Below are 12,320 nucleotides of genomic sequence, written 5' to 3'. Positions count from 1 at the left end.
CTCGTTTCAAATTGTATCGAGAAGATGGACGTGAACAGGTGTGGAGCCAACCTCATGAATACATGGATCCTGCGTGTCAGCAGGGGACTGTTCAAGCTGGTGAGAGTCTGTAATGGTGTGGGGCGTGTGAAGTTGGAGTGATATGGGACTCCTGATACATATAGATATGACTCTGACAGGTTACACTTACGCAGGCATCCTGTCTGACCACCTATATCAGGCTGTTCCAGCTCGTCGGCTCCGTTGTGAGCCGCGGAGCGCTCCCTGCTCCAGGGAGCCGTGTCGCTCGCTGTGACCATTCAAGTGGGCCCGCACGCCGGCAGGTGGCACGGCAGGCTGAGGCAGGCGGCAAGGCAAGCGTTTTGATGTGCCAGTTGCGTCTTACAAGATCGACAACCTCATACTTTTAGCTCCTAAGACGTGGTGACATGCTACACCAGGAAATACGATGTTCAGGAAATAAATAAGAAACAACTGTTTTATAAGAAATTGCATACTAAATTTATTGGGCCTCTGTAGCTTGACTTTTCTTTTCATTACAAGATCGAAAATATCAGGCGTCAAAGTGTTCACAGCGGTAATGCGGAGGATGGCCTTCATTGTTGCATCCTGAAGAAACGATCGTTCCTTACTTTTTACTCTTTTCATTGCTGAGAAAAGCTGCTCACAACAATACGTAGATCCAAACATGCCCATGATCTGAGCAGCATTGTTGTGAAGCTTGGGAAATGTTTTTTGCTGTAATGAACGATACCATCATGACAAATCCAACGTGTTGTAGCACCTGTCTTTCAACAATGTTGAATTTTGCTAATCAATAATCTCCAAATGAAGTGATGATGACAAGTCATCGGGGGAAACTGAAAAAGGAGTGCTGAACACCTTAAGTCCCATTTCCAAACTAGTGAGGTCTCGGAATCGTGTTTCAAACGACGTGATGAGCTGCTTTAACTTTGCTTGGTAATCGCCGAAAGTAGTACCTTCAGGTAGTTTTAAAGAAGCAAGACGATTGAAGAACGTTAAATGTCCATTATTCATATGCCTCTCAAATAAACGTAACTTTTGCATGAACGCTTTGATATGGTCGTGCATGTCAACTATTAGCTGCCCTTTGCCCTGCAATGACAGATTTACATTATTTAGATGCATAGTTATGTCAGCTAGGAACGCCAGCTCTGATATCCATTTTATATCTCTCAGAAAACGCATTTCTTCCCCTTTCATTTCGAGAAAAAGGGTTATTTCCTCACGAATGGCAAAGAAAACATCAAGAAATTTTCCCCGACTCAGCCAACGAACTGTACTGTGGTAAGGTATATCCCCATACTCCGCTTCCATATCTTTCAGGAATCCTTTGAATTGGCGATGATTCATACCGTGACACCGCACAAAATTCACACACTTCACGACATCTTTCATTACGCCACCTAGCTCTATTGTTTCAGCGCACAGTGCCTCTTGGTGAATAAAACAATGAAGAGTTAAAATGTCTTTCCCGAATTCGTCCCTGAGTTTATTTTTCAAACGAGAAGCATAACCTTGGTGACACCCGGTCGTTTGTGGTGCACCGTCTGTCGCTACAGAATGGAGCTTATCCCACGGCAAATTCATATTGTCCACTGATTCACAAACAGCTCCAAAAATGTCACGTCCTGTTGCGGTGTAATCGAGTGGTACCACATCCAAGAGTTCTTCAGTTACTTGCAGCTCCACGCACAAAAACTGCAAGCTGAGCACAGTCCGATATGTCGGTGCTTTCGTCAAGCACTAGCGAAAATGCAACAAAGCTCTCCGCCTTTCTCCTGAGCTGTGTCTCTAAATCCGCTGCCATGTCTAGGATTCGACGAGACATTGTTTGCTTCGACAGGCAAACCCCTTCAATTGCCTGCACCTCCCTTGGAAACAAACATTCTGCAATGGCTACCATGCACGATTTTACGAGTGGTCCCACCGAAAACGGCTTGCCACTCGTCGCAATGATGTGAGCCACCCTGCAGCTTGCTCGATTTGCAGACTCAGTAGTGTTTTCTCCGCTTTCATTCACCTGAAAATTATAAACGCATTACAGATAACGAACTATGTTGCATGTTTTGATACCCTCCGTATTACGAAACCGTTTTTAAGCTTAACGTCTCCTGGTATGTCGTTCTTAAGCCTGGCCACCAGTTGTCTGCGTGCAACGCCTTCTACCTGATCGTAGTGCGCTGCGTGAAGACGTGTATAATGTCGTTGTATATTGTACCTCTTCGCAGAATTAATTACTTTATGACATACAAGACACTGCGGACGACCATCCCTCTCAATGAATAGAAAGGTATCCTCCAATAGAGGTACAGGGCTCCCGCGGCTAATCATAGCTGTCATTGAACACGGATTATTGTGTCAGTTGCGGCTGCATGCGGCCAGGGGGCAGTGAGTTCGCTTTCCCCCTCCACGCGGGCTCCGAGCTGCCGCAGTGAGCGCTCCGGAGCGCTCCGGCTCCCTGGAGCTCGGTTGGAACAGCCTGACCTATATCCATTCATGCACATTGTGCATTCCGACGGACTTTGGAACTCCAGCAGTATAATGCGACACCCCACACGTCCAGAATTGCTACAGAGTGGCTCCAGGAAATCTTTTCTGAGTTTAAACACCTCCGCTGGCTACCAAGCTCCCCAGACAGAACATTACTGAGCATGTCTTGGATGCCTTGCAACGTGCTGTTCAGACTGATTTATGGACAGTCCTGCGGGATTCATGGTGTCCATTCCCTCCAGCACTACTTCAGACGTTAGTCGAGTCCATGCCACATCGTACTGCGGCACTTCTGCTTTCTCGCGGGGGCCTAGACGATATTAGGCAGATGTACCAGTTTCTTTGGCTCTTCAGTGTATTTTCATGAACTAAATAATTAGAGTGAAAGGAAGGCGAACCAATGACTTGCCACCTTTTATTGTTTTCTGGGAGGAGAGGGGAGGTAAAAATTTTAGAGGGAGACTAAAACTCGACTACTGTAAACAAGTTCAAGTGGATATAGTTTGCGGTAGAATAGACTCATGAAGTGAGCTGCATCAAACCAGCCTGTGGACTGACGACTCGATCGACAACAAGAAGTAAATCTTTGTAATAATTAATGTCGGGGGGATGTTAATTCGAAGATAAATAAGATGAAACGATAACATGAGTGTTATATTGGGGAAGAAGAAGTCCAAAATTCGGATGTGCAGTTTCTCTACAAAAGATCTCCATTATAAAATTATTCCAGTTCTTCTTTAGGACAGAATAAAGGTCAGCATCTGTGATAACATCATCTGTTTTTTATTGAGTTGCAGATCTAGATTTTAACTGACAGTGGAGCTATCATCAGTGTTACATATACAAATAATACAAGAATCAGACATAGAAAGAGGACACTGATCAAACACGATGTCACAGTTGTAGACAATTACAATTGTAAAACTACAAACCGTTATAAGTAGTCATGTATTTTGAACGAAATTATAACGACACACATTCCACTCGAACTCAGGCATTTACAAGCATTAGTCCAACTGACGCCACTGTTTAGTATTCGATACAGCTAACCTCGATTTACGTCATATTGGATAGCAGACGCCCTCTATTTATTGCCCATATGTAAAAGAATCGGTTGAGCTAAAGAAAAAAAAATGTACGTAAAATATAGGTCATCATCATCATCATCATTTAAGACTGATTATGCCTTTCAGCGTTCAGTCTGGAGCATAGCCCCCCTTATACAGTTCCTCTATGATCCCCTATTCAGTGCTAACATTGGTGCCTCGTCTGATGTTAAACCTATTACTTCCAAATCATTCTTAACCGAATCCAGGTACCTTCTCCTCGGTCTGCCCCGACTCCTCCTACCCTCTACTGCTGAACCCATGAGTCTCTTGGGTAACCTTGCTTCTCCCATGCGTGTAACATGACCCCACCATCTAAGCATGTTCGCCCTGACTGCTACATTTGTAGAGTTCATTCCCAGTTTTTCTTTGATTTCCTCATTGTGGACACCCTTCTGCCATTGTTCCCACCTACTAGTACCTGCAATCATCCTAGCTACTTGCATATCCGTAACCTCAACCTTGTTGATAAGGTAACCTGAATCCACCCAGCTTTCGCTCCCATACAACAAAGTTGGTCGAAAGATCGAACGGTGCGCAGATAACTTAGTCTTGGTACTGACTTCCTTCTTGCAGAAGAGAGTAGATCGTAGCTGAGCGCTCACTGCATTAGCTTTGCTACACCTCGCTTCCAGTTCTTTCACTATGTTGCCATCCTGTGAGAATATGCATCCTAAGTACTTGAAACCGTCCACCTGTTCTAACTTTGTTCCTCCTATTTGGCACTCAATCCGTTTATATTTCTTTCCCACTGACATTACTTTCGTTTTGGAGATGCTAATCTTCATACCATAGTCCTTACATTTCTGATCTAGCTCTGAAATATTACTTTGCAAACTTTCAATCGAATCTGCCATCACAACTAAGTCATCCGCATATGCAAGACTGCTTATTTTGTGTTCACATATCTTAATCTCACCCAGCCAGTCTATTGTTTTCAACATATGATCCATAAATAATATGAACACCAGTGGAGACAGGTTGCAGCCTTGTCTTACCCCTGAAACTACTCTGAACCATGAACTCAATTTACCGTCAACTCTAACTGCTGCCTGACTATCCATGTAAAGACCTTTAATTGCTTGCAAAAGTTTGCCTCGTATTCCATAATCTTGTAGAACAGACAATAACTTCCTCCTAGGAACCCGGTCATATGCCTTTTCTAGATCTATAAAGCATAGATACAATTCCCTGTTCCACTCATAACACTTCTCCATTATTTGCCGTAAGCTAAAGATCTGGTCCTGACAACCTCTAAGAGGCCTAAACCCACACTGATTTTCATCCAATTGGTCCTCAACTAATACTCGCACTTTCCTTTCAACAATACCTGAGAAGATTTTACCCACAACGCTGATTAAAGAGATACCTCTGTAGTTGTTACAATCTTTTCTGTTTCCATGTTTAAAGATTGGTGTGATTACTGCTTTTGTCCAGTCTGATGGAACCTGTTCCGACTCCCAGGCCATTTCAATTATCCTGTGTAGCCATTTAAGACCTGACATTCCACTGTATTTGATGAGTTCCGACTTAATTTCATCCACCCCAGCCGCTTTATTGCACTGCAATCTATTGACCATTTTTTCCACTTCCTCAAATGTGATCCTATTTACATCATCATTCCTATCCCATTCTACCTCGAAATCTGAAACATTACTGATCGTATTTTCACCTAAATTGAGCAACTCTTCAAAATATTCCCTCCATCTGCCCAAGGCATCCACAGGATTCACCAGCAGTTTTCCTGACCCGTCCAAAATGCTTGTCATTTCCTTCTTACCTCCCTTTCGAAGACTGCTAATTACACTCCAGAATGGTTTTCTAGCAGCTTGACCCATAGTCTCCAACCTGTTTCCAAAGTCTTCCCACGATTTCTTCTTGGATGCTGCAATTATCTGTTTGGCTTTGTTTCTATCTTCAACGTAACTTTCTCTGTCTACCTGGGTTCTGGTATGTAGCCATTTTTGATACGCCTTCTTTTTCCTTTTACAGGCTGCCTTGACTGTATCATTTCACCGAGCTGTTTGCTTCATCCTACTTTTACACACTACTGTTCCAAGACATTCTTTAGCCACTTCTAGTACTGTGTCCCTGTACCTTGTCCATTCCTTTTCCAATGACTGTAATTGACTACATTCAAGTAACTGGTACCTTTCTGAGATCGCTGTTATGTACTTGTGCCTGATTTCCTTATCCTGAAGTTTCTCCACTCTTATCCTCCTACATATGGACCTGACCTCCTGCACTTTCGGCCTCACAATCCCAATTTCACTGCAGATTAAATAATGATCAGTGACATCAAAGAATCCCCTGAATACACGTGTGTCCCTCACAGCCTTCCTGAATTCCTGATCTGTTATTATATAGTCAATGACAGATCTGGTTCCCCTGCCTTCCCAAGTATACCGGTGAATGTTCTTATGTTTAAAAAAGGAGTTTGTGATTACTAAGCCCATACTGGCACAGAAATCCAAGAGTTGTTTCCCGTTCCTGTTGGCCTCCATATCCTCTCCAAATTTACCCATAACCTTTTCATACCCTTCTGTTCGATTTCCAATCCTGGCGTTAAAATCACCCATGAGCAGAACACTGTCCTTGTCCTTTACTCTAACAACTACATCACTGAGTGCCTCATAAAAACTATCCATCTTATCTTGATCTGTCCCTTCACAATGCGAATATACTGACACAATCCTAATTTTCTTGCTAGACACTGTCAAATCTATCCACATCAGTCGTTCGTTTGCATACCTTATTGCAACTACGCTGGGTTCCATTTCTTTCCTGATGTAAAGCCCTATACCCCATTGTGCTATTCCTGCTTTGACTCCTGACAGGTAGACCTTGTATTCTCCCACTTCCTCTTCTTTCTCACCCCTTACCCGAATGTCACTAACAGCTAAAACGTCCAGCCCCATCTTACTTGCAGCCTCTGCCAGCTCTACCTTCTTCCCAGAGTAGCCCCCATTGATATTAATAGCTCCCCATCTCATTACCATTTGTTTGCCAAGTCGTATCTTAGGAGTCCCTGGTTTGTCAGTTAGAGGTGGGACTCCGTCACGTCCAAAGGTGCGAGGCATTTTGCTCTGATTGTTGCCAGCATCATATTTAAAGTACCAGGGAAGCAGGTTGCTAGCCTTACTTGCCCCGAGTCCCATTTGGTTTTACCCCTAACGGCTGAGGGACTAACCGGTGGATTTGATAGTCTTTGCCGTATAAGCACAAAGGTGACCACGACTCAGAATATGTCCGAGATGCCCAGCCTTATTCCAAAGTAACTGGTATCCCGACTGTCGGGACCACTTACTTGGCCACTCATACGTTGCCCGTGGTTCATGAACTAGGACATGACTACAGGAAACCATATATATGGGAAATGGAAAATATAGGTAGTTGAAATATTACTTATAATAAAATACGTTTTTTTCTGGTAGCACACAATCCAAAAAATCATTATGAGAAGTGTTACATGGCGTTCTACTGCTTAGCTAACGCCATCTACTTTTATTGCCCACATGTAAAAGATTGGGATAAGATAAAAAAAATATACATGTAAAGTACAGGAAACTGAGTTAATAATTATAATAAAATATAATTTCGTTTCGAGGTACACAAAATTCAAAAAATCGTTATGACAAGTGTTACGTTACGTCATACTGGAGAGCCTATATTTTTTTGCCCATATGTGAAAGACTGGGTTAACGTCAATGGCGTTGGCTGTCCTGTATGACATAAACCGAGACTAGCTGTATCGATTTGTAAACAGCGGCCTTAGTTGGACCAGTGTTTGTACATGCCTGAGTTAGAGGGGAATGTGTGGCATTATAACTACGTTCAGTCTACATGACTACTTATAACGGTATGTAATTGTGGAATTGTAATTGTGTACAACTGTGACATGGTGTTTGATCAATGTTCTGTTTCGATGTCTGAGTCTTGTATTATCTGTAGTTATAGCACTGATGATAGGTGCACTTTCAGTTGTAACCTAGATCTGCAATGCAATAAAAAAGACAGACGATACTACGACCGAGGTTGACCTTCTTTCTGTCCTGGATTACATCACGGTCCTGGGTCACAATCATCCCCATGGAATCGAAATGGTGCTCTTCTTTGCTTTTAATCCTTCCCATTTTTAAAAGAGACAAGAAACAATAATGATTCAAAGAAGAGTTGTAGGATTCACAACACATATGTATTGTCAACACAAGGGCTACTGAAATTATGTTTAAAAATATAATGTTACTCACGAGAAGCAACAGTAACAGGTGGGACTTACACCACTTGTTGGCTTGCAGACTACAGATTACAATGTATATCGACTTTAATAGACCAAAGAAAATTCAAAATGAATATGGCTGGATTGGATTCAAGTCACAGTGTGTCCATCGGAGTGTTACGTTTCATTGCCAAAGAAAGGAAAAGGATCAAATGTTATAATTTAATGTTCTTACCATGTGGGGAACAGTAGAGACCGAACGCAAGCCATTCCTCAAATATGCGAATAACATATCCTTGAACGCTGCCCCCACTGCTGTTCAGAGTGCATTCTGTTAATTGCTTCACAGCACTCAATGTCTGTCTCTCAGGAAAGGCCGACGTTATCTCCCAGAGATATAGGAGATAGTGGCAATGCCACGGAAGCCTGTCGCACGACTGCGTAAACAGGCTTCAGGGAGTTACAGCAGTCGAGACACGAATACAAGGAAACACTCAGTGGTAGCAGTAACACAGTATCCCAGATATTTTGTATGATGGTACATGTCATCGCACAGATCTCTTTGTCACATCAAGAAGAAACAGACGTGCTAACCATTGCACACACTGCATGCTGAATATGAAGTTATCAGGTACTGTGTTCGCACTCGAAGCATCGTGTTTCAATGCAGTCTCCATTAAGAAGAACACCCACCCTACAAAATCGTTGTACTGAACGATAAGCACAATCTGGAACATTCTACATTGTTATCTTGTCAGAGTCCTAGTAGTGCTGGTCTGTCACTATTTTATTTTTCGGAACGCGTAGATTATGTTACATGTTTAATGTTGCAATTGTAGTGTATGAATGAGTATAGCGAGTTCCTGTGCAGTACAGTGTTACGCCCATCATTTTATAGATAACGATGAAAATTCAAGGAAGGGACAGAATGAAATCCGGCCCCGTACTTGTGTTTATCTGCCAAAGCGTTTCATAGGCGAAGGAATCTTGAAGTCTTTGCAGAGAGCTTGGGATTTAACCTGGATGTTGGCACGCAGTCTAGTGATCAGGATAATGAGTTTGCTTAAGGACCAGGATTCGAACCGCTGCATTGAAACGAACCTCGCCGTACTAAATTTCTCCACTACTGCGGCAGATAGCATTGTAGATTACTTTGCAATTGTGTTGAAAGCCGTATTTCACAGCTAATACCAACTACATACAATCTCCTATCATTCAGCGACACTTAGCGAAACGACACGCTACCACAATGTTACAACGCAGTCAGTCTGTTGCAGTAACTCAACAGCGTATTAACAAGTCTAATGTCGAAATGAGTGGATAAGTATTTCCAAAGGTAACCAAAGGTCATATATTTCCAAAGGTAATCAAGGGGGAGGTCTTTTACTGCGATTGCTATCTCCACTCTGTGGTGCGAGTATGTGAATGTTCCCTATGTCACAGCACCTTATCTGTTACATGGTATTCTGGCAGAATATCACCTGGTTCAGTAAGCAGCAGTACCTATTTCTACACAGCGACTAGTTTTGTATTTTTCTCACAAGCTCCCGTGAAGTTGTGGATATTACTTGTGTATTTATTTGTGTTTGGTAGGGTTTATTAACTTTTTCTACTAGTTTCCATATTTATTGAACAATAATTTGTGTGTGCTGAGTTTGTAGCGTACTGATAGCCATAAGAGTGCAGCAAGAGCTGTCAGATTGCATCTCTTGAGAGTTCGGTTAGTGTTACAGCTTATAGACGCACGTACATCGACGTTGGACTGGGACTGCACCTTTTATGTATGGGTGCCGCTACCAGCATCAGTAATTTAGAAGTAGATATGCTCTGTGTAGTGAAGCAGCTTAAATTACTTAATAAAGGCAAGTCTTTCGGTCCAGATTGCATACCAATTAGGTTCCTATCGGAGTGTGCTCATATAACACTTCCAGACTTAATAATCATATTCAACAACTCGCCCGACAAATGATCTGTACCTAAAGATTGGAAAGCTGCACACGTCACACCAGTATTCAAGAAATCCGCTGAATAAAAGACCCATATCTCTTACATTGATTTGCAGTACGATTTTTGAACATTTCATGAATTTATGAATTGATGATGATGATGTTTGGTTTGTGGGGCGCTGAACTGCGCGGTCATCAGCGCCCTCACAAATTCCCAATTTTTTTACAGTCCAATTTATTCGCAGTCCAATCTAGCCACTGTCACAAATGATGAGGATGGTGATGAAATGATGAGAACGACACAAACACCCAGTCCCCAGCAAAGAAAATCCCTGACCCGGCCGGGAATCGAACCCGAGACCCCTTGGTCTAGAGGTAGCAACGCTAGCCACTATACCACGAGCCGCGGAAAATTTATGAATTGCCTCGAAGAAAACGATCACGCCATTGGATTCGTTATTTCCTATCAGGAAGGTCACAGTTCGTAGCGACAGATGGGAAGTCATCGACTGAAACAGAAGTGATATCTGGTGTTCCCCAAGGAAGTGTTACAGGCCCTCTGCTGTTCCTGATCTACATAAACGATTTAGAAGACAATCTGAGCAGCCCTCTTAGATTGTTTGCAGATTATGCTGTCATTTACCGTCTAGTAAAGCCGTCCGAAGATCAAAATCAGTTCGAAAATGATTTAGACATGATATCTGTATGGTGCGAAAAGTGGGAGTTGACTCCAAATAGTGAAAAGTGTGAGGTCAATACTAAAAGGATTACTTTAAATTTATGTTACACGATGAATCGCACACGTCTAAAAGATGTCAATTCGTTTCAATTTCAAGGGATTAAAATTACGAAAAACGTAAATTAGAACGATCACGTAGATAATGTTGTGGGGAAGGAGAACCAAAGAGTTCCTTTTACTGACAAAACACTTAGAAGATGCAACAGGTCTACTAAAAAGGCTACCTACACTCCGCTGGGTATGAGATGCTAACAAATACGACTGACAGAGGACACCGTGAAAGTTCAAAGAAAGGCAGCTCGTTTTGTATTACCGCGAAGTAGAGGTGAGAGTGTCACGGACATGATACACGAGATGGGGTGGGAGTCATTGAAACAGGCATTTTTCGTTGCGGGGAGACCCTTTCACAAAATTTCAATCACGAACATTCTCCTCCGAATGCGAAAATATTTTGTTGACGTCAAATTACATACAGAGAAATGACAATCATAAAACGAGAAACGAGATCTCGCACGGAAATACTTAATTGTTCTTTTATTCTCGCACGCTGTTCGAGAGTGATACAGTAGCGAAATACGAGGTGCATTCAAGTTCTAAGGCCTCCAATTTTGTTTCTCCGGACTGGAAAGAGATAGAAACATGCGCATTGTTTTAAAATGAGGCCGCGTTCATTGTCAATACATCCCAGAGATGGCAGCACCGTACGGCAGATGGAATTTTACCGCCAGCGGCGAGAATGAGAACTGTTTTAAATACTTAAAATGGTGACGTTTTCCTTGCTTGAACAGCGTGCAATCATTATTTTCTTAATTTTCGTGGTGTGAAATCAATTGAAATTCATCGACAGTTGAAGGACACATGTGGTGATGGAGTTATGGATGTGTCGAAAGTGCATTCGTGGGTGCAACAGTTTAATGAAGGCAGAACATCGTGTGACAACAAACCGAAACAACCTCGGGCTCGCACAAGCCAGTCTGATGACATGATCGAGAAAGTGGAGAGAATTGTTTTGGGGGATCGCTGAATGACTGTTGAACAGATCGCCTCCAGAGTTGGCATTTCTGTGGGTTCTGTGCACACAATCCTGTATGACGACCTGAAAATGCGAAAAGTGTCATCCAGATGGGTGCCACGAATGCTGACGGATGACCACATAGCTGCCTGTGTGGCATGTTGCCAAGCAATGTTGATGTGCAATGACAGCATGAATGGGACTTTCTTTTCGTCGGTTGTGACAATGGATGAGACGTGGATGCCATTTTTCAATCCAGAAACAAAGCGCCAGTCAGCTCAATGGAAGCACACAGATTCACCGCTACCAAAAAAATTTCGGGTAACCGCCAGTGCTGAAAAAATGATGGTGTCCATGTTCTGGGACAGCGAGGGCGTAATCCTTACCCATTGCGTTCCAAAGGGCACTACAGTAACAGGTGCATCCTACGAAAATGTTTTGAAGACAAATTCCTTCCTGCACTGCAACAAGAACGTCCGGGAAGGGCTGCGCGTGTGTTGTTCCACCAAGACAACGCAGCAGCACATCGAGCTAACGTTACGCAACAGTTTCTTCGTGATAACAACTTTGAAGTGATTCCTCATGCTCCCTACTCACCTGACCTGGCTCCTAGTGACTTTTGGCTTTTTCCAACAATGAAAGACACTCTCCGTGGCCGCACATTCACCAGCTGTGCTGCTATTGCCTCAGCGATTTTCCAGTGGTCAAAACAGACTCCTAAAGAAGCCTTCGCCGCTGCCATGGAATCATGGCGTCAGTGTTGTGAAAAATGTGTACGTCTGCA

The sequence above is a fragment of the Schistocerca cancellata genome, chromosome 4, assembly GCF_023864275.1.
Source record: "Schistocerca cancellata isolate TAMUIC-IGC-003103 chromosome 4, iqSchCanc2.1, whole genome shotgun sequence".
NCBI classification, from domain to species: Eukaryota; Metazoa; Arthropoda; class Insecta; order Orthoptera; family Acrididae; genus Schistocerca; species Schistocerca cancellata.
Note: the sequence above shows the minus strand (reverse complement) of the source record.